This window comes from Trachemys scripta, chromosome 22 (genome assembly GCF_013100865.1).
Source record: "Trachemys scripta elegans isolate TJP31775 chromosome 22, CAS_Tse_1.0, whole genome shotgun sequence".
Lineage (NCBI taxonomy): Eukaryota > Metazoa > Chordata > Testudines > Emydidae > Trachemys > Trachemys scripta.
Genome location: NC_048319.1, coordinates 3737701 through 3761345, shown reverse-complemented (window position 1 = coordinate 3761345; position 23645 = coordinate 3737701). Strand labels below are relative to the sequence as shown.

Sequence of the window (23645 nt, the reverse complement as noted above, 5' to 3'; positions counted from 1 at the left end):
GGTGTTGTGGTCATAAAGACTCCTTACGAACATACAATGTGCAAAGAATTACTCTGACAACTAGAAAACATGCTGTGATTTATAGGCTTTTTTTGGAAGTCTGTTCAGAGCTGGTGTAGCAGACTGTATATCAGGTTTGTATATCAGGTTTGTCAAAGCACATAAAAGAGGTTACTGTATGTTTGGCACTCATGTTCTTGTAGAACTTTTTTTATGGGCATGTACTTCACCAAGACACATCCAAGGGCTTGTCAGTATTTTTCTTGTTTGCTCAGCATCATCTGAATGCTGGTTCCCAATAATGTGAAGTTTGACTAAGAACAGTTGTGTCAAGTTGATAGTTTATTTTGCTCTAAATTGAGACATAGGGCTTTTCATATGAAGTAAATATTTGTCATAACATCAATTTTGGCAAACTTTTTGCTAGTAAATATCTAGGCCAGAAGCCTCCTTGCACAGGTATTTGCAAAAGACGGAATCTGTGATGTCCAAACCTTTTTATAGTGGATTATGTTTATCTAATCTGTGTACTGTATGGGATTATTGTCATGATTTTATAGAGGAGGCTGTTGCTTACATTTTTATTTTGGAAGCTGCAGAAAATGTGTTGAAGGGGGAAGACTCCACCATGCACTGACTCTTTACTTACTAATATACGTTCAATTGGACATCTCTGTGCGTACTAGTCATGCGAAGGACTAGTCCCAGAGTAGGCTACCCTCCGCTCGCCTGTAGACAAAAGCCTGAAAAAAGAAATAAGTCTTGAATTGTGCCCTAAAGGTTAACAAGTTAAAGCAGTGCTGGACCAGATGTAGCGAACTCCTCTGTGAAGAATGTCTTCTCACCAAGCACCTGACTGCCTAATCTTAAAACTGGTAGATGACCAACTTCTGTGACAACTCAGAGATGGTAACTTCCTGGTTCTTAACCACTTCGGTCTTTGTAGATCAGTTTGTAGATTTACCTGCAAAGTAAATGGAAAAGATTCTTGCAGTAAGAAGGATCTGGCTCTTATTTCAAGCACAGCCTTCCCTACCCAGCCCTCCATACAGTTTCGGAACCCTGATGTGACCCTCAAGCCAAAAAGTTTGCCCACTCCTGATGTAGACAGTACCTTCAGCAATCCAGTACCACACAGGGGCTTTGGTTCAGTGCTGATCTGAAGGGAAGACTTTGCTACTAAGCCACCGGTATTGATTCATGTAGCACCTTGGATATCTCTAATCTCAGTACTGACCAAGCCTGATCCTGCTTATAGTGGGATATCCCAATAGATCACAACTGAAAGCACAATAACTGCAGGCTAATAGAGAACAAATAAGCTTTTGGATACTACTAACTTTTTGCTGTAACCGAGTAGTTGGAAAAACCATGTTTTCGCTACTTGGAAGCCTTTCTGAGAGGGTCATCTATCCTGGGATTTCAGTAACATTTTATCACAGCTGTGCATCTGCTGAATTGATACTTAGAAAATCGAGTAAGGGTATTTCTGGCCTAGTACCTGTAGTGCAATATAATTCAGAAGCCAAGGTTTCTTCCAGTAACTACCTTTGTAAAAAAAAAAAAAAAAAAAAAGCTTATAGGCATATTGTGCCAGTGAAAGTTTTAATGGTTACGTTACCTCCAGTATTTACCAGCAGACTTAGCATCTCAAGTAGCAGTGACTGAACAAAAGGTTGTTATGCCTAATCATACAATGAGGATATTATAACTTGTGGTTCTGATGTCATTCCCAGCAAACTCACTTTCTACAATCAACCTAAAATCCTACGAAACCAAACGCCTTAACCTTTCCATTCCTCTTATATGGCGCTGTGCAAAGTTTCAGTAAATATACCCCCCCCTTCCCCCCCCTTATGGTGTATTTATTCTTCCGAGCTCTGACTGTCCCAGTGCCATTTGTAAATCAGTGCTATAATAAGAATGATGCGCTCTGGTGTATTCCTCACAGTAGTTGCTTTGACTTATTTGCGTGTTGTACAGGGTATTTTTATATTCTTTCTCTAATAATATGTGGCTAACTTGCTTTGCAACAGTATGATCCTATTTCTGGGAGAGAATAAATTTTAGTGGTTTGCTTTTTACCCCAAAAAAAAAAGCATTCTGCTTACCAGATGCTGAGCAAAAATACTTGACATTTAATTCTTCAATGCCTACTTACAATGTAGAATATTTTTTGCATAGATCTGCTATTTATGAGGGTAGCTGCTTTTATTTTGGTAAGCAAATTAGTTTGCTGTAAGGAAAGATGTGTTTTACAGACCATAGATAACCTCTATCCTCTAGCTACAGTGAGATAAACAGATATAGTTTAGTTTTGCTCCATTACTATAAATGGCATGTTACTTACCTGGGTATTTCTCTTCACTCCTGCATCATGGTTTGAGCATTGGCCTGCTAAATCCAGGGTTGTGAGTTCAATTCTTGAAGGGGGCCATTTAGGGATCTGGGGCAAAAATCTGTCAGGGACAGTACTTGGTCCTGCTGTAAAGGCAGGGGACTGGACTTGATGACCTTTCAAGGTCCCTTCCAGTTCTATGAGATAGATAGGTATATCAAGTCCACCCAAAAAATACCTGAAGAACAGCAACCTTATTCAGTATCTTGAATCACTCCCTTCATCCATACATTCCCTCCCCTCCAATTGGTAAAACAATGCCAAACTTTTCTCAGTCTTCCAAATGCCAGCTACTCAAAGGGCTCACGTTTAGACTTTGGCAGAAAAACAGAATTCTGACAGTTCTGTGTAATGATGCTGTTAGCATTTAAAGAATAGTGCATGCAGGCATTGCCCTTCTTCCCCAAGGGTCTGGCTTCAAAATGTGGTGTGCAGTCTTAAGCCATTTTGGGTCCATCATGTTCTTGGTGGCTAGAGGACAGTTTTGTTGATGTTATGCCTGGTGTATGTTTCTGTCCAGTTTAACTTCGTACACAAGTTCAGGTGCAACTTAGTGCTAGGCTGCTGAAAGTGAGAATTTTGCAGATGCATGACATTTAACGTTGGCCTCCGTTTAAGACCTTCTTTGTAGGGAGGGAAAACAAATGTGGCTACTGGACTTGGAGGGGTTTTCCCCTCCTGGTGCCCTTGCTCATCTTGAGAAAACAAGATTCATTTCAAAACCTCTCCACCCACTCGGAGCATGCACAGGAGCTGCAGAGCAGCGAAGGAAAGATGAAATTGGTTTTTGATCTGGTGCCAATTTAGATCTGGGCCAAATGACTCTAAGAGCAATGTGGAGCAGAATTATTAATTTTAGTAGGTGGTGGCAGCTTTGTATTTTTAATTGCTTTGTCAAATCTCCTACTTTTCTCTTTGCATAGTACACTTTTTTAACTTGCCTCCCTTCTGTACAAATCCTAGACCTCTTGATTCAACTAATGCAGCATTGTATGCGTACATGCTCAGTCCAGCACACTGTTCAAAACTTTGTCCTTACCATTTTTCTTTTAATGGCTCAGAGGTACTTCCACCATTTCCTGACTCGGGTCAGGCAGACTATGAAAAAGTCAAGGGAAGTTTCCTGATGTTCAGCCTAAACTTCCTTTTCCTTAATCTCATCCTGTAACTTCTAGCGATACCCTCTTGGCCCACTCTAAAAAATTCTGAATTCTCTGTCTCTCTGCTTAGTGTTTACACATGTCAGATAGTTGTAGAGTTACTATCAAGCACCCCCCCCCTTCCCACTCAATCTGTCCACTTAAATCAGCCCCTTCTTTAGGGCTCCAGTTCAGGACAGTATTTAAGCATGTGCTTAATTACAGATGCTCCCCAGGTTACGCAAACCCGACTTAGGGAAATCCGTGGTGGGTTGATTTGTTTGTTTTTTGGCTTGATTGTCGGAGATACGTTCCCGACTTGCACAAAATCTGACTTGCGCAAGGCGTTCCGAAACGCAACGCTTGCATAAGTTGTGGAGCTTCTGTGCTATCTTGAACAGGGTTGCTTTCCTAAATCAAGGTATAATGACTTATGCATGATCATTTTTGTAATTGTGGTGTATCAAAGTAACAAGTCTGCTTCAATGTAGTAGGCTAAATAGTATAGAGCTGCCTTTCTGGGGTGCAGTACTATTTCTTGTTGCCTCTTCTTCCTAAAATGGGTTCTTTTCTGTATATACTATTATCCATTTGTGTTTTGCTGTACCTCCAAATGTTATTGCAGAACAACAGGACTAAGTGGTTTTGGTTTTGTTTTTTTGTTTTGTTTTTTTGGTGGTAGGACTTTCAAAGAAAGATCCAAGACATCATTTAGTTATGCCCTTATATAGAACTGTCCTAATAACATGCTTTGCGAAATGTATCTAGGGCAGGTTATTAAAAAGTCAATACTAATTCATTGTTACCTCCTGTTCAAAGTATATTCCAGTGTGGTAACTGGCTAATGCTAACAGTCTTGTATCTAGCAAGCACTGCTCTTAACAATAGCATGGACACCTGTATAAATTTTGTTCCTTTACTTTAAAAGTTACTGCTCCTCTTCAAGATTTAAAAATAACTACCCAAACTTCTTTGTACAGTGTATCTATTTTCATAAAGAGCATTACCCTTTTTCCTTAGGCAGTGTCACAGATCTCTTTGGTTACAGGTTACACGTACTATTACCGTATGTATTGCTCAAAGGTCATAAATGTCCTTAGCTTTAAAAGCCCTTATGCAAAAGACGGTTTAATATTTAGCAGACAAAACTATTGAGCAGTTGTGGGGTTTATTGTATCCCATGAGCAAGTCTGCAAACAACATTCAGGGAATTTACTGAATCAGAGTAAAAAGGAGGAACTATCCTGCTCCTCTCTGCGGTATGGGTTCTTGAGCACTATGGATGAAATTCAGCCCTAGATGCTAATAAGCCCTCAAAATAGTACTTCTAAGTGGGACATAAGTGATTCATATTCCTTGTAATGGCCCTCTGCACATGGGTGAATTTCACCACAAAACTTGATTGTGTAAGCCACAGGGGAAAGTAGCTGAGAATAAACCACAAGCGATCAAAAGTAGGAAGATTTAAAGCAGGAGAGACTCTGATAATAGAGGTGAAGCGTTTTTTATGTCTGGTTACACAGCAGTGAACTCTGCATTACAGACTGTGTGGCCATAGCCGTGTTGCAGTTTTGTCTCTGATCTGCAAGGCAACTGAGCTGCCACATTATAGCCATTAATGCTCGTCTCACCGGCCTCTATCAGCATATTCCTTTTTCTCTTTTCCCTTCCCTCCCAGGCAAAAATGTAATTAATACTGACCAAGACCCCCTAGGACTAGGAGAGTGAGAGGTACACTATGGCCTGATTTTTTCAAAGGCACTGAACACCTGCAGCTTCTATTAAAATTAGTGGGAGCTGCAGGTGCTTAGCACTTTGTGCACAAGTGGCCTGATTTTCAGCATACATTATTCCTTGACTGAAATTAACTAAAATGCACCCAAGGGAAGATGTTAATGTTGAAAGTCTTGCTCTGCTCCCAAATCCTGACTATATACCTCTTCCAAAATCCTAATCCCTCGACATCTTGAAATCAAAGTCTTTTAGCATAAGTTAGGTATTCGTCTAGCCTAAATTATGTAGTGGAGCATTTATAATATAACTAGCTCTTACACCGTGGACTAATATTAAAAACCCTGGGAGTAGCTTCAGATCTTCAGAAAAATAATCAAATGTATCTACTCAGATGAGGGAGCTGCGCTCTCTGGTTTCAGGAAGGGAGTAGATCTGTTAACCACTCTAATTGCTTGGCTTTCATGCATGGGAGGACTTGTAGGTATCTGGGAGGTGGCTGAACTAGGCAGCCCATGTTGAATATGCATGCAGAACGGAAGCCAGCAGTGGCTTCAGTTCTTGCATTTACGGGATTAGTTACAAAAGAACTCCTGGGTGGTGAAACCAGATAGCGACTTGTGCACATATTTAGCTTCATACTTTTGCTGCTCCTGCCGATTTAAAAAATGTGTATAGACATATAACTGCTGTAACACTGAGACATGCCTGGTCACACCGAGTTCAATAGTACAAAGGTTATGATTGTGTGGAAAATGCACTGGCACCAGAAGTCCCCACCTACCTGACACCAAGGGCTTTGTAATGATAAAATGAAAAGGGAGGGAGTGTTACTTTTAATACCAAGCCTATCTGCAGTAGCATATGTGCATTAATCCACTCTGTTCTGTGACATCTTCAAGTTTACCATAAAAAAAAAAAGTACTTGTGGCACCTTAGAGACTAACAAATTTATTTGGGCATAGGCTTTTGTGGCCAAAACCCACTTCATCAGATGCATGCAGTGGAAAATACAGTAGGAAGATATATACACTGAGAACATGAAAAAAAGGGGGTTGCCATACCAACTCTAATGAGACTAATCAATTAAGGTGACTATTATCAGCAGGAGGAAAAAAAACTTTTGTAGTGATAATCAGGATGGCCCATTTCAAACAGTTGGCAAGAAGGTGTGAGTAACAGTAGGAGGAAAAATAGCATGGGGAAATAGTTTTGTGTAATGACCGATCCACTCCCAGTCTTTATTCAAGCCTAATGTAATGGTGTCCAGTTTGCAAATTAATTCCAGTTCTGCAGTTTCTCTGTTGTAGTCTGTTTTTGAAGGGTTTTTGTTGTCGTTGAAGAACTGCGACTTTTAGGTCTGTAATTGAGTGACCAGGGAGGTTGAAGTGTTCTCCGACTGGGTTTTGAATGTTATTCTTGACGTCTGATTTGTGTCCATTTATTCTTTTGTGTAGAGACTGTCCGGTTTGGCCAATGTAAATGGCAGAGGGGCATTGCTGGCACATGATGGCATATATCACATTGGTAGATGTGCAGGTGAACGAGCCCCTGATGGTGTGGCTGATGTGATTAGGTCCTATGATGGCGTCCCTTGAATAGATATGTGGACAGAGTTGGCAATGGGTTTTGTTGCAAGGATAGGTTCCTGGGTCAGTGTTTTTGTTTTGTGATGTGTGGTTGCTGGTGAGTATTTGCTTCAGATTGGGGAACTGTCTGTAAGCGAGGACTGGCCTGTCTCCCAAGATCTGTGAGAGTGAGGGATCGTCCTTCGTGATAGGTTGTAGATCCTTGATGATACGCTGGAGAGGTTTTAGTTGGGGGCTGAAGGTGATAGCTAGTGGCGTTTTTTGTTGGGTCTGTCCTGTAGTAGGTGACTTCTGGGTATTCTTCTGGCTCTGTCAATCTGTTCCTTCACTTCAGCAGGTGGGTATTGTAGTTTTAAGAACGGTTGATAGAGATCTTGTAGGTGTTAGTCTCTATCTGAGGGATTGGAGCAAATGTGGTTGTATCTTAGAGCTTAGCTGTGATATGGTCTGGAGGCATGTAGGTAAATATAATGGTCAGTAGGTTTCTGGTATAGGGTAGTGTTTATGTGACCATTGCTTATTAGTATTGGAATGTCCAGGAAGTGGATCTCTTTTGTGGACTGGTCCAGGCTGAGGTTGATGGTGGGATGGAAATTGTTGAAATCATGGTGGAATTCCTCGAGGGCTTCTTCTCCATGGGTCCAGATGATGAAGATGTCGTCATCAATGTAGCGCAAGCAGAGTAGGGGCGTTAGGGGACGAGAGCTGAGGAAGAGTTGTTCTAAATCAGCCATAAAAATGTTAGCATACTGTGGGGCCATGCGGGTACCCATAGCAGTGCCGCTGACTTGAAGGTACACATTGTATACCATGTAATTTTGAAAATAATCATATTCTAGTACAATTCCAAATCTGTGTGTTTTAATTCTTGTGTGTCTTAAGTGGCTGATGCTGTCTTACAGAATTTCATATTCTCTCTAGCAAGTAACCTCTTTAATGGGAAGGAAATGGAGCTATAGACCTCTTAAGATGTAATGGCAAAGGATTCTGGGAGGACAGTCTCCTAAACTGCTCCAGTTTCTAAACATTTATGCAAGTAATGGATCTTATAGATGGGGTGGTTGCTATTGATCCACATGGGCTCTTTCCACCTATTATCACTTACATTGATACTAATGTGTGAATTAGTGCCCTGAAAGAGGGAAAAATCCACTGGCTAGCTTAAAAGAAACTCCCATGGAGCTGAAGCTAGAGAATAGGTCGTCTTGGTGTAATTGTATTCTCCTCCCCATCTTGTAAATGTGCTTAACCCCCTTTTCTCCATGGGCAGTGCTTTCAGGAACACCTCTTGTACTGCTTCCCAGAAGAGGAGAGAAACGCATGTGCTTTGGTAAATTTTCTAGTGACCTTGCATAATGGCACTCAGTCCTGTATTTTTAGCATGACCTCACCTGCACTCAGTGGCTGATTAAATCAGGCGATGAACATTCATTTCAGTCAGTAGCTACATTGAGATCTCTGATGTCAGCAGTAGACTAGCCTCTGATCTCTCGTGTCAGACTGGGGTAGTGTCATTTTAACACTTTGGGCTTTGTTAGCTATAAACTACAATGCCCATCTGTACACCTTTCAGCCGTTGTGTATCAGTTAATGCTCCCTTTCCCCAACACAGAAGCTCTTGTTTTTACATCGGAGAAAACGGCTTGGCATTTTTACAGGGATTGCACAGTTGTAACTTGGCAACCACGTTAGTACACGCTTTCACTGCAAAGCTGGTTCTCCAAGCTCCTCTCCCGCTAGCCATATATTTACTGGGGAAGTGTATAAAATGGTCAGTTCAGTTCAGAGTTTACTCTCTGTCCCTTACTCACTGAAGTCCTTGACTCCTCAGTTCAGAATTTCAAGCCCTTATTTGCTTTCTAGATTAAAAGGAAATGATATTTTTCCAGCTTGCTATACATGAAGTCGCATCTTCAGCATATTGACTAAATCCTTAGAAAGCTATTTTTTCATCCCATCTATCCTAAAAGTCACTTGCTTACTTTATTTTGCTGATCTACTAATCTAAATCGTAACTAAACCCAAAAAATCAAACTCGAAGCAACAAAATAAATGATGGCTGAAATTCACTAGTGTCTGGATCTGGGGGACCATGGTGGAAAGGAAATACCAAAGGCAGGGGTCCTCAAACTATAGTCCCGGTTCTAGCCTCGGTTTTAATCCAAGAACTGAGAGTCAGAGCATATACCCGTCAACCCCAAAAGGAAAAGTGATAGCCAGCCTCAGATACTCAGTTACTTGGATTCCACTCATCTTGAAACTCTTGTTGGTCGGGGTGTAAAAAAACACACCCTGACTGACACATTTTTTACCGGCAAAAGTGCTGGTGTGGACAGTGCTACGTTGGCAGCAGAGCTCTCTCCTGCCAGCAAAGAGCAGCTACACAGGAGACCTTACAAGGGCACCGCTGTAAGGTCTGTAGTGTAGACATAGCCTAAATTGCAAGTCCTTTGGGCTGGGATTCTCTAGGAGAGTGGTTCTCAAACATTTGTACTGGTGACCCCTTTCACACAGCAAGCCTCTGAGTGCACCCCCACCCCTTATAAATTAAACACATTTTAATATATTTAACACCATTATAAATGCTGGAGGAAAAGCGGGGTTTGGGGTGGAGGCTGACAGCTCGCAACCCCCCATGTAATAACCTCATGACCCCCAAAGGGGTCCTGACCCCCAGTTTGAGAACCCCTGCTCTTTAGGAGGTGTTCAGTGCCCAGGGCTGTGGAGCCCTAACCCTAGATGGAACACTTGGGCAGAATATAAAATATTTGCTATAGAAAAATAAACTAGGTTAATTTCACTTGCTGGTCCTCATGCACAAGCACTGTGCTGCAGCCTTTGGCTGTAAACTCTGCGGGGAAACGTTTAAGCCCAAACCAAAATGGGCTTGCGTTTGTTAATTCCTCTTAACGAACAAAAGTGAAATGGGGGGGAGGGAGGCTTATCTTTACCTGACACTGTCCCTTTAAGGCTGTGTGCCCCAACCCAAAATATGGCTCTGTCTGCAGAGATTTCTGCAGTGCTCTCACCGTGTATTGTTTCACACCATAGAAATTTGGAGGTTTAAAAAAAAATTACAGCACTCAGGAAAAATGTCAATAGCTCATTCAGCTGTTGAGCTACTGATGCAGGAAGTGTAAAAGAAAAATGGAGCCTGCTTTGTTCTCCCCAGACAAGAAGTAAAAGCCATCACCAACAGCCACTCTCTGTTCCAAAAAAGCATGAGGTCATCGTTAAAAGAAATAACCACCAAATGAGTGTACACTCAGTTACCAGTCTCCGTCCCCCTCCTCCTTTCCTGAAGCACCAGCCTTGCTCTGGGTTCAAGACTTGTGCGAAGTATCAGTTCAGTAACATGTGCATTACCTCATGTCAGACCCCACTCAGCTTCTGTAGTTGCTGCCAGGGCACTCCTGGCTGTCATCCAGGAGCAGTATGGGACGAGCACTTTTTTCCTCCAGGGTCAGTGCCGGTCAGTGATCTGCAAGCAAGGATTTTCTTTGGAGCCCTGTCCTCACTTTAAAAAAAAAAAAAAAAAAAAAAATGTTAGGAGACGGTGTGATTAAAAATAGTCTAATGTGTATAAGAAAAGCAGATTGAATCCCTATTGTTATTAGAGAGATGAGGTGGGTGAGGTAATACCTTTTATTGAACCAACTTCTGTTGATGAGAGAGACAAGCTTTCAAGCTACACAGAGTTCTTCCTCAGGTCAGGGAAGACCTGAGGAAGAGAATCACAGCTCAAGACAAGTTCAAACAGATCACTTAGCATAAGTAGGTTTCAGAGTAGCAGCCATGTTAGTCTCTAAGGTGCCACAAGTACTCCTGTTCTTTTTAGCATAAGTAGTTAGCGCATATTCTAAGGGACCATTCAGGGTGAAGTGTCTCGTTAACACCTCTGTAGTTATAGGACAGAAGGGGGGTTAGTGGGTTATAGATTGCTGTAATAAGACATAAATCCAGTATCTTTATTAAGACCATGATTTTTAGTGTCTAGCAAAGTTATGAATTTAAGCTCCCAGGCTCATCTTTTGAAAGTGCTGTGCAGGTTTCCTTTGAGGATGGGGATTGGTAGGTCAGATATAGAGTGATCGCTTTGTGAAAAGTGCTCACCCACAGGTGATGTGGTGTTTGTGTTTTTTATCATCTTCCTGTGTGAGGGCGTAGTGGTTGTCTGGTTTCACCCACGTAGTAGTTGGGGCAGTTAGTGCACTGCATGAGGTACACCACATGTTGATAGGCATGTGTCGGACCCATGGATCTTGAAAGGAATGTTGATCATTGTAGCAGTGGAGATATGTCTGCAGGTTTGGCATCTGTTCTGGCAGGGTCTGGTGCTGCTATGAGTTGGTGTGTTCTGGTCTGTGGGGAGCTTGCTTCTGATGATGATGATGGGGGGGTTATTTAAAGCCCAGAAGAGGGGATTCAGGAAAGATTTCATTCAGGATGGCGTCCCCATCGAGTATGGATTGTAATGATTTGATGATCCATGTGGGTTCCAGTGCAGGGTGGTAAGTGACAACTAGGGATGTGTGGGCAGAGGGGGTTTTATTTCTGTATTGAAGCAGGTTCTCTCAAGGTATTTGGGTGGCCCATGCCACAATGTGATAACTTCTCTGGTGGAGTGTCCTTGTTTGGTGAAGGTGGTTTTGACTGTGTTAAGGTGTATATCCCGGACCTTCTCCTCAGAGCATATTCTGTGGTATCTGAGTGCCTGGCTGTAGATAACAGATGAAGGTAGGTGTGGTGATCCGTGGGTTTCTTGTATATAGTTGTCTGTAGCGTTCCATTGTTAAAGCTGATCATGATGTCCAGGAAGTTGATGCTGGTGTGGGAGTGTTCTAGAGGGAGTTTAATGGACGGATGGTGGTAGTTGAAGTTGTGGTGGAAATCCAATGAGAGAGTTTGTTACCTGTGAAGAGGATGAAAATACCATTGATGTGTATCAGGTATATAATTGGTTTCCTGGTGCATTTGGTCAGAAATTCTTATTCAAGGTGGCCCAGGAAGAGGCTGGTATATTGGGGAACCAGCCTAGTACCCATGGCTGTTCTCATGATTTGAACAAAGTATTTTGTTGTTGAATTTAAAATGGTTATGGGCAAGGATGAAATGGCTGAGTTTGGCAGTGTATTTGGGGTGGATCTCTGAGCGTTGTCCATTATCTTGTAAATATTTGAGGCAGGCAGCTATGCTGTCGTGAGTGGTGTTGGTGTACAGAGAAGGATTGGTGGATAACCCATTGCTGTGGCTGTCTCTCAAGAGATGAAGGACACAGTATATAATGTTTTCATCCCTCATCTACACTGAACTACAGGAACTTCAGAATCCAGGTCTCTGCTCAGTGGTTCAATATGCTCTTCCTGCGCCATAGATCTGTAGATTGTTTTTTTGTTTTGGTCTGGAAGGAGCGTTGTGTTCACTCTGTGCTACCCTTCTCCTAGCTTGAGTTGTAGGTAGGAATAATGTGCTCTAAACAACGTTCTGCGGAAACCATTCCTAGACGTGAGAGGGTTTTCAAATTCCCCCGAGTAGTCCCAGCAAGCAGCAATCAGGCCAGACTTCCAAGTGCCCAACATCCTCAACTATGGGGCAGATTTTCCAGAGTTCAACTCCTGTTTGGCCCTTAATAAGGGCCAAATTTTCAAGAGCTCAACTCCTCTATCCACTTATGTTTTTATCTAACTGGGAGCTGAGCTCTTGACGATCTGGCCCTGGTTGCAGGGGCTCTGCAATTGCAAAGCTTGGCCCTAAGAATATGTGAAGAAGGTAAAGGTGGGTGGGTGTACGTACATACTGTAGCATTATTTGATGGTGCTTCATCTCAGATTGTTCTGATCTATAAAACTGGCCTGTCCCCTCTATTGAACACTGCAAAATTAAAGATAATTTAAAATGAGAATTATTGTCTCTTCCAGGGTGTCAGGTCCTAACTAGCCACTGAGTGAGAGGCTCCCCCAACATAGCTTTTAAACTACTGAGCTATATGCTTCCCTATAGTCTTGATGCCTTTTTAGCTTGTGTCCTTTGTATCTGCAATTAGAATGTGAGAGGGGAAAGGGTGGGAACAGGGCTGAATTCGCAGGTACCCTTTTTTCCCTTTCTCCTTAAGGCCCTGCTGGTTGTCCCCTGCTGGGCACAAATGAAGCATAGAACCTACTTCAGACTGCCAGACAAGATTGCTTTTCTAGTGCTGATGATGAAAGCAGTGCTAGGTCACTGATGCAGAAAGATGTTCACAAGGGGGGACTGGCTTTTGTGTCTTTCTGAGTGTGTGCACACTTGTATATAGCCCCACAACTTGCTAATGGTGTCTGTCTTGTACTAAACAGTTTTTCTCTCCTGAGGGGGAATTACACACTCTGCTGTAGTGTAGTGAGGAGATTTTAACATGCAGCAGCTGGCTTACAAATTGCAGTAAATTAGAGGCCATAGCCAAAGGAGATACTGAAGGAGCAGTATGTTCTTCTCTCTCAAACCTCTTTCTCTGGACATCTACTTCATAAATAGACTTCCCAGGGTGCAAATGCTGAGCTTATGCCCTGGCCAGTTCCATCAGCTCTTGATGGTAGGATGTGTGGCAGACAGTTCAGTCAGTTTCAGAGATTTGGGATGTGAAACCAAAGCAAAGCTTCCTCAGCATCACAAAGTGCATTCTTGAGATGCTTTTCATGTGGCATGTTGAACTCTGTGATCCAGAAACATCCATCAGAATTAAGTTATTTTTATTTAATATTTAAAACCAAACAAAACGCCAACATAGCTTCAGCAGTTAACTCCGATGTTAACTTGTTTATGTAGCCAGCTAGGAGTGACTACTTCCCTGCTATGAGAAGTATGGGAAGAATTCCGAAACCAGAGGGATCAATGCATATTTATTTCCTACTGTAATACTTCCTGTCCTTAAGCTGGAGAGCACCCTGTGGGTGGGGAGGGTGGAGGTAGCACTGATTGCATAGAAGAGAAAGGGATTTGTTGTTGAGCATTCCATTTTACACAAGGTTAATGATTAAACTGCTTTGAGTGTGTCTCGTATTGTAATACAGCTCAGGACACCTCACCTCCTACCTTGCAAACGAAAACATGTCAGGACAAGTCACCGGTTTCTCTGTAGTTTTTCGGTGTATGCTTCTGAGTGTTGCAGCTTCTTCCTCTTCGTTTGGATGTTGTATATGAAACACTGCACTACACTAAGATAATGCAAGGAGTAGGGTGGAGGGGTTGGCAGGAGGATCGTGGATCACTTTGAATGCTCTTGATGTGGGGGGAGGAATGGAAAAACTAGACTCCAAGATGTGCAGAAAAATTTGCCACTACTGACCGGAGAACTGAACTCAAGTCTCTTGCTCCTGAGCTAATTTTGAAGACTATGTTCAGACAGGCAGGGTGTTTTGAAGGAAAGGAGTCGGGGGTATGATAGTGGCAAATAATCCTTAAAAGCATATTAAGATTGAGTGCCAGGGTGTTTTTTGAATCTTGGGTTCCACCCCAGTACTCTAATGTACTGAGTCACGATTTCTCACAGCTGAGTGCAGTAATCACTGGTATCACTGCATTGTGACTCAGCAAAGCAATCCTTCTGCTGCTATAAACTCTAAAATCATTAGAATTGTAAACAACGATGGGCATGAAAAATTGCTTTGGGAATAGGGAAACTGTAGTGAGAAACTCTGAGGATTCTCTCTAGTTTATAGAAATACAAACCAAACAAATTTGAAGTGATCCCAGGCTTTGAGGACTCTTGGTTTTTCGTGACTTAATATCATTTTTCAAATGTTTGTTGCCTTGCAACTTATGGATCACAAATCAAGATGTATGTTAGTGTGTAAGCAGTAATAAACATTATGCAAACCATTTTATCAGATCTCAGGCCTTGGCTACACTTGAAAATTCGCAGCGCTGTGAAGCGCGAGTGTAGTCACGCTGCCAGCGCTGCGAGAGCTCTACCTCTCCGAGGGGAATAGCGTGCAGCGCTGCGGGCGCTGATTACACTGGCGCTTTACAGCGCTGCGCTCGGGGGGGCGTTTTCACACCCCTGAGCGCAGCACGTTGCAGCGCTGTACAGCGCCAGTGTAGCCAAGGCCTTAAACTCTAAAGAGACTGTTAGGTTTTTGAACCCCTTAAAGGGAATTTATGTATTTTAAATAGAGAAACCTGCTTTTACATCAGCCTTATTTTGAACCTTTACATTGTTTGAATTATTGATGGAACTTGATTTTCTGTCACAATTACGTGGGAACGTTTCTGCAAGGGTTTTTCCAGCGAACTGCTAGCCAGTCATTAGATCAAAAGAACTGGTTTGTGGTGGCAGACTATCACATGCCTCTATACACCAATGAGATTGTTTTATATCCTGTGTGAGAAATGGGTTTCAGTTAACTGATCTAAATATTTCGTTAATTGAAAACAGTGGATTCTGGCCTTCTCACAACTCAGTTTAACTTTGCTGTTGGGACGTACTCTTAGTTTTTCATGATCAGTTTTGCCTTTATCTTTTGCCTGGAATTCATGCAACCCTCCCCAAATCAAAATTCTTTCTGCTTGCCTGCTCTGTTCCAACTTCTGATTTATTGCTGCTCTGTCCCTCACCCCCATTCTCGATTTACTGCCTGGTTGTTGCAAGACTGTGCAGTCCTTCCTCCATGCTTTCAACACTTGTTTCCTTAAAGAGATTTCCAAACATTGCCAGTTAGTACAATACCTGTGTTGTATTTGCGTAGACGGTCTTAATTTCGTTGATCGCCTTCTCTCCCAGCGGCTGCCTTCGTAGTATTTTGCTTGCATTCGGGAGTGTGCAGAAATGCTGTTCTTTCCACAGGTCTGTGCTGCTGCTGCTATGTGGGAAGTGTTCTTACCTTGTTGCTGTAGCATGTCCTATGCTTACATCACCACTTCAGCATGGAGTTTTCAGTGACCAGGTGATCATGACCTGTAGTTTGTTCCCTTTCGCAAGTTTTCAGAGTGCAGTGCTGTTGGAGGAGGAGGAATGTGGAGCTAGGCAGAGAACTTCAAGACTGCCTAACTTTCTGAAGCTTATCGCTCTAACTATTCTGTAATTGCTCACACGACCACATGAATATACATATAGGAGTGTTTTAACTTTGCATGTACTAAGGCAACATTTCTGAAACTCAGGCTGTTTTCCCTGCAGAAGCACTGTCTTCCTACTCCATCTCTTCCTTCTCTGATCCAGCACTCTAAAGAGAGTTAAAACCTGCCTAGGCAAAGGAGGAATGAGGAAAGAGATTTCTTTCCAATTGCATCACTTTGCTGAGTCATGAATGGAAAGCAGTTTGCAGTGTTGTAGCCTTGTTGTTCCCAGGTTATCAAAAATGAGATAGGTGCAATACTTCTATTGGTGCAATACTTATGTTGTATTTACATACACGTTATTAATTTCACTGATTTCCATCTCTCCCAATGGCTGCCTTTGTAGTAGTAATAAGATATATTACCTCACTTACCTTGTGTGTGTGTCATATCCTGGGACTGTCACGGCTACAACACTGCAAACAACATGAAAGAGATTGAATTTTGCTGTTTAAAATGGAAACTTCACAACATGAAGAAGGAAGCCAGACTAAACAGAAACATCTACTTCCTGATGCAAGAAACAAAACATCATCCCCAGAGGACTTACTATCTGTAACCCTCTGACCACTCGATACAACTTCAAATATGCTGAACAGCTCTGCAGGAGGACTTCAGAAAAACTGAGGAACCGTCTCCTGCACCTTAGATACTTCAGAAGGCACCCCTTCGAATAAGAAATCATCACATGCTGCCATACATGGGAAATCAGAAAACCCGATACAGAAGTTGGTCCAGTAAAAGATATTACCTCCCCTACCTTGTTTCTCAGCAAAAGCAGAACAGTCTATGGAATGTGAACAGTCTTCAGTTCTATTCTGCCTTTGCAGAGTCATGAATAGAGATGACACAGAAAGGAAAGGTCTTCCTAGCAGATGTCTAAATATTTTTGTGCCTCTATCTATATCCTTGTAAGGAATCATCCCTGACTTAGAGGCAGGGCCGACGAGAGGTGGGGGAAGCCGGTACAAATTACCGGGGCCCGGCGGTCCGCAAGGGGGCCTGGCTTCCCCCCCTCTTGTCGTCCCTGTTTAGCTGGTCCGCCCTTGCTGGGGGGCCTGAAAAAATTCCAGACCTGGCCTTCTTCCCTCCCCCCCCCACCCCACCCCGCTCGTCGGCCCTGTTTAGCCAGTCTGCCGTTGCTGGGGGGGCTCGAAAAAAAATTTTCACCGGGGCCCAAACCCGCTCTCGGCGGCCCTGCTTACAGGTGAGGAATGGTGGGTAGGAAAATTATTTGCCCAAGGTCATACCACAAATCAGTGGCAGAGATGTGAGAACAGCCCAGGTGCCTGACTGTCTTGTGTTTCCTTTATTCACATTAAAATTATATTCCCAAGTACACGCCGCTTTTAAAATCTTCTCCTTGGGAAGAAGAGGGAGGATCAGATGTGGCCTAAACCTCATTCCGATATGAACTAGCATAGGATCAAAAATGCTTTGCTCAAACATACTTCCATAATGTCTTCTTCCAAAGGATTTCAGGTTGGGAGTTGTTTGCATATCCATTATAAATCTACTGGATGACATCTTTAAAAGTTTATTTGGGCTTCTTAAAGGTCCTGAAACAGTAATCCAAGCTGCTGGATCTTTTGTGTTCATGGTTTCCAGTTGCTAATGACGCATTTAGTCAATTATTTACCAGGGTAACGGAAATCTTTTTTTTCAATTCTTGCCTGGCAAAGCAGTCCTGGAATGTGACCGGTATTATAGCTTGGCTACCTGAAACATTCCAGCAGTCTCAACTTGAGAGGCAATTTAACTATCCACCACCTTTTCAAAGAAACGTATTGCGATGTTCTTAAAGCCCGGGAGCACACTGCTACCATGCAGCTAAGACTAGACGCATGCATGATCAGATCTGTCGTTCTAGCAGCCTTTTTAGCTTGCTCAACAAGAGGGGACTGCTGTCGGTGGGTGCAATGTGTGTGTTGAATGGGTGCATGTTGGGTCAATGGAAGAGCAGCACATATGCATAACTGCTGTAGGCTCCAGTAGCCGAGGGATGTTTTTATTTGGCTAAATCTCCAATGTAAGGCTACCTGATGTGGAAATAAATACTACATTTCTCATTGAATTGTTTAAGATGCTCTTCTAGAAATGGCACTTGGAAGCCATGCAGTGCAGCCGAGGAAATGCACACAGCTGCCATGCGTCTCCTTTTCATTTCACTTCCAGTGCTGCTGCTGCTTCTCCAGCGGCTGTAGTTGTTCCTGCGAGAGGAGCCCAGGTGAGCAGCTGCTGGCTGATCATAAAGTCTGGAAGCAAACAACGAATGTCCAAGCAGTTATTTCTTCCCTAAACTTAGAATGAATCCGCAGTAAGAAACCATTGGCCTTCTCTACAGCACCTTTACCCCATAGCTCTGAGGGCTTTACGAAGGTAGGTTAATATGGCTTTGTCTTCCTAGTGCATTCCAAAAATTTAACTAACCCTCAGCATCCCTATGAGATGAGCAGGTATTTCCATTTCCACTGAATCGATGAAGAAACAGGCCTGGGCAGGTTTAATGACTTGTCTGTGGCCCCACCAAGTTCTTCCTAATCCTACAGGAGAGTCCATACAAGCTCCCCGCCCCAACAGCTGCACCATTTGGTAACATTGGCAGGTGGGAGTGCTACTGTCAACTGGGACTGCCAGCCTTCTAACAACTGTCCTCTAACCCTCCTCAGAGCAGGTTTAGACAATACGCTGACTGCCAGCACCTCGTCTATGCTCTCGTCAGTGCCACCTCCAGTGGTAGCAATGATGGGAAATCAGAAAAATCAGTCTAGCGTACACAAACCCTGGATATCGTGATCTACAGCACAGCTGCTGGAGTTGCAGTTCCTCCACAGGCTGTGTTGAATTTTTGCATTTGTCAGCCTTTTCATGTCCTAGATTATAACCAGGCATGTAGTTCCCTTGACAAGAGAAGCAAGGTATTCAATTTCATACCTCCATATCTTAGCAATGGCTTGGTGCACCTGCACTGAAATGCTGTCCAGGCTTAGAATACTGGCTGGGTCTTTAAGATGAAATTTCATCATCCTGTCCCCATGACTCCAATTGCTAGGTTAGAAATGAAAATGAAGTTAATTTAGAAGGAAGCTAGATGCAGGATAACTGATAATTGTCAATTTTCCCTTTCGTCTGGTTGTGAAAGCAAAATGTAGAGCAGCCTTTGCTTCTCAAGTGTACTTCAAATGTACCTTCTTGAGTGAACCAGAACATTTTGCTTTCAGGAGAGGCTGATCTGAACATTTTACTCAGATACAGCACAGATATTAAGTGCACTTGGAAACGTTCAGTGCATGTGCATGAAGGCCAGAGGTAGCATCTGAAATAGTTTTTGTATAATAGAAATATTCAATGGTTACTCTTTTGGGAGATGGGGAAGAGACTCTGATGGTAGCAATTTGTATTTTTAAAACAAAACAAAGAATCTGGGCTTTGAAGAATTACACAATCAACACTCAAAGGCATAAACAATGCCGGTCTCCCTGTGTTGTGCATGTCAGAGCTCCAGTTGGCCGTTTTGTGCCAAGTAGTGAGGTCAAACCCCAGAAACTGGCAAAAATTAACAAAAATGAGGATGGCACATAGCTTCCAATAGTCCCTTTGCATACTCTGTTAAGGAAAACTAGTTGCGTTTCAACAGACTGGAGCTGCTGGGTCCTAAATGTTCTGCACTGATCTGATGAGAATTACAAAGCAACTCTTCGGTCAGATTATCTGTAGATAATCCCATGTGAAACTAGGATTGTAGTTTTTCACCCATGGTCCTACTGGATATAACAACTATCCAATCCTTCTTTGTTTATACATGACTGCAGTGCATTAACAGATAAATGGGGCATAAATCTGGGGGGTTCAGGAGATTTAAGCGCCATGCATTCAGCAGAAAGCTCAGGCACTCGCTGTCAACCTGTGGTGGTGAGTTTAGTGCAACTCTATTGTAAACAAGTGTGAAAACTTCAGTTTACTAAGGTCCAAAACTCAAGCCAAACCATGGTTGAGTTGGTTTTGTATGTAAAGGAGGTCTGTATGGTAATGATGGGGGAGGGGAACAACTATTTGAATGCCCTCTCTAAAAACTACAGGGACAATCGTAGTTGAAACCCATTTCCTACCTAATGTTAGTATTCGTGCTACAGAGGAACATTGCAACTTCTAAAAATCTAACTTATTTTTCAGTCTGTATGTGGCTTATGCGTGTGTTTTTCTCAGCTTGGACAGTCAAACAAGCTGAGTCACTTTCTGGTTCTCATGTAGTAGCTCAGGACTGCAGTGTTTTGGGTTGCAAATGCTGCAGGGGAACAGTAGTTCTCAGTCTGTTTAAACAATACAACTGTTATAAGTACCTGGAATACTATTTGAAGCTACTAAAGTAATCAGACGGATCCGTGGCATTTTGTGGGGAGGGTTTCTTCCTTAGACAAGTGGTAGATTTCTTGAGACCATATTCTGACTTAGGAGCGCTGCTTGCCTTGCAAACCTTGTCAGTACAAAGAGCATCAAGATCTGGTGCACTAATTCACAATCTGTCACACTGCGTATTAGGCCTGGACTTCCTTGCTGTATATAAATTTCACTGTCATCTTGTCCAGACAGTTGTGTATCATTGATCTGCACTGTCAAGCAACTGGCACATTCCATCGCAGAGAATTTCAGTGGTAGATTATAATCCCTATCTATTAAGGCAGTGGACTGAAATCAGGACTGGGAACTTCAGATTTCTAATCCATGCTCTGTCACTTTGTGTGTGGCCTTGGACAAGTCCCTTTTCTGTACATCAGTTTCCCCATCTGAAAAATGGGGCTATCATCTATTTGACCAAGACCTGAGCAACACTGGTCTGGTCTGGCGTAGTTGCTTGGCCAGCACTTCTAGGGGCCTCACTAGTTTGTGTGTAATTTAAGCTTTCATTTAAAAAAGCTTCCTAGCCTCTGACTGTGAAGAAAACTTTCCAAATGTGACCTAATGCAATACATGTCATTTTGACTCTGCAGATGACAAAGCAGGACAATTAATCTCAGTTAACACTGAAGCCTCGTTATGACAAATGTACAGTAACTATCAACTGTGCTACCTTGATCATTTTAGCAGAACCATTTAGCTAGTCTGGAATTATTTTAGGTAGAGGAGAAGTTGTACCACTTTTTTTTTTCCAGTTTGACTCTTGGACCGTGATCTTGTGAGGTCCAATTGATATTTTCATAGCACTTCGTTTCCAAAGTGCTCTAGACATGGTAAGTATTTACATTTATTATGCACTTTGGAATCCTTTAAGCTGAAAAGCTGTGTAGAAATGTAGTTTGATCTGTAAACATTTTATCACTTGTGGCATATAATGGATCGTCTCTAATCTGACTTGCGTTTCTTGAGCACTTAAATATTGCTATTTGTGATTATTGCTGTTCTGTCGTATACATTTCACAATACAAGATATTCTACCCCCTCCCCCAAAACAGAGCAGAACTGTCATTTATATCTCAGCATCCTCCTTTCAGTCCTGAAGCTGCACAACCCCTGTTAAGATGGCAATTGTATCCCATTACAATAGGCAACTGGTCTCATTGCATGTAGAGAGCCATATGGATTTACTTTCATTCACCGGAATGCAGTTAGACTCTGAAAAAACAGGTGAAGCAGAAAAGATGCAAAATAAAAAGGCGGCGTAAAGCGACGTAATCTTGCAAAAATGATCAACTACTTTCTACCACGATAACTGTAAAGAGGGCTTGTCACTTAAACATAGGTTAACTTGGTTCAAATGCCATTCTGTTTCTGAGCTTGCATTCCTGGGTGTACCGAGGCAACATGGGCCATTTCACAGCCCAGCCATAAGAACGCTGCAAGGTACCATCACAGAGCAGAAATATACATGGTCCTTTTGTTGTATGCATCGTATTGATCTTCAAAACGCTTGAACTTTATTTTTCTTTTGCAGTGTTGTAGCTGTGTTGGTCCCAGGATACTAGAGACACAAGGTGGGTGAGGTAACCTCTTTTATTGAACCAACTTCTGTTGGTGAGAGAGACAAGCTTTCGAGCAACACGGAGCTCTTCTTTGGATCTTTTTTTCATGTCCTTTTCTAGTTCTTATTTCAGTGTCTTTATTGTTTGAATCAGCAAAGCAAGGTTTAGCATATTCATTAGGGTGTTCTCCATCTTTAGCAACTGTTCCTCTACTCGGGACTTCCCAGGAGAACATTCCCAGGGAAATATGGTCTTCAGCATCAGTTTCTCAACAGTGTAACAGCACCGTAGTTCATGCTTAGCCTGATGCCTTCTGGTGTTGAATAGTGTCAAAGATGGGTTTATATTGCTCTCCATTCTTTATTTTAAGGGAATCTTTAGGCTGCACTTTCTCAGACCATTAAATCGCAGTAGCATGCAGATGTTGGTATGTGCCACTACTTCATGCGCTTATCTAAGCAGAGGATCCTTAGGATTGTATTCATTCTCCCTGCTTGGTGTCACATCTAAAACTTAGATTGGAAACTCTAGGGCTGGGCTGTTGTCCTACCTCATCTTTTTGTTGCAATAAAACTAATAAACATACCAGCAGTGGCTCTTAGCGATGATCTGCTTTGAAACTGGTAGACTGTGGAGTATATTGCTCTCTAATGTTTGTGGGTATGTCCTATTACTATGCCCATCCGCTGGGGGAGTTTTTTTGTCAAAAAATAGTATAGTGCAGCAGAAGGAAATCTGCTTACCTTCAAAAGAATGAGTTATTTGTGGGCTTTTTCCAAATTAACCATTTGAGGGATTTCTTCTGCACTTCTCGAAGTGACCAAATGAAACCTCATTTATAGGTTAAAAGTGAAGGACATGCATTCACTGATTCTGTGTTGCCAACGATTGCAGTCGATGGACAGTGCGTAACTGTAGATGGACCCTCTTAAGCTAGGGTGTGGGAGGAGTAAGGATTCTTGCCCTTTGCAAAAGGTTTAGACTATCCGCTTAAGAATTGTAAAGCTAGCATAAGAGGCAGAGGATAGAGGATACAGACTAACACGGCTGCTACCCTGAAACCTGTCATAAGAGTCAGATAACTCTGGTGCATGGTGACAAGACCTGTCCTTTGCTGTGTCAGATTTATGTCCCTCATCTGGAAACTAACTGAATGTTTATGTAAACTAGCTCAAATTTGTGCATTATCTTGCACTTCTTAGTACAATGCACTGCTTAGGGTATTGCTACAACTTCATTAAATAACAGGCTTTGGCTGATTCACCGATGGTGTTTCATAAACAGAAAGCTGTAAAGGTACAAACAAGTGACTTGTGCTGTTGCAAACATAAATGGCATCTGATTGCTTGTATTTCCCCCCCTCCCTCTCTGTGATAAGTCCTTATCCAGATGAACAATTAATATTTTAACAATGACTATTTGGCTACTTTATTTGCAATAAGGTCTTGATGGTTCTCTTCCCTGGTCCTAATAGCACTGCATATGTTCTCCACTGTAGCTGCCTTTTTCATGATAGTCCTGCTGTGTAATAGGATATTTCACCAGGCTAGAACTTACTTTCTTTAGATATGTAAATGAGACATCACTGATCCAAACACACTGTTGGCTGCTCTAAAACCAGCAAGGGGCAGGGGGAAACTAGTCTGCCTTTCACACTGTTAATGCCATAGACATGTACTACTAATTAATACCTAACTCTGGCTTAATTTAGTATAAGAGCTTTTTTTTCAAGATAAGGTGC

General features: G+C 42.4%; 1 protein-coding gene and 1 long non-coding RNA gene across 8 annotated transcripts in view; one reads left to right on the top strand and one right to left on the bottom strand.

Moving 5' to 3' along the window:
* GNG7 (G protein subunit gamma 7) overlaps positions 1-23645 on the top strand; it is a 131053-nt gene that overhangs the window by 94218 nt on the left and 13190 nt on the right. The window contains exons 1-2 of one of the 7 annotated variants that reach the window (XM_034755528.1): positions 18308-18326; positions 21877-21916. The exons of 4 other annotated variants lie outside the window; for them this stretch is intronic. The gene's annotated coding sequence lies outside the window, so the exon portion shown is untranslated. Of the gene's footprint in view, positions 1-18307; positions 18327-21876; positions 21926-23645 lie in introns of those variants that run through there. 2 more of the 7 variants (XM_034755529.1, XM_034755533.1) reach the window with 2 other exon arrangements.
* On the bottom strand, positions 149-16066 carry LOC117869048. The gene is made up of 3 exons (XR_004643762.1): positions 15559-16066; positions 10224-10374; positions 149-964 (listed from the first exon to the last, which is right to left on the bottom strand). It is a non-coding gene; the product is annotated as an uncharacterized LOC117869048 (long non-coding RNA).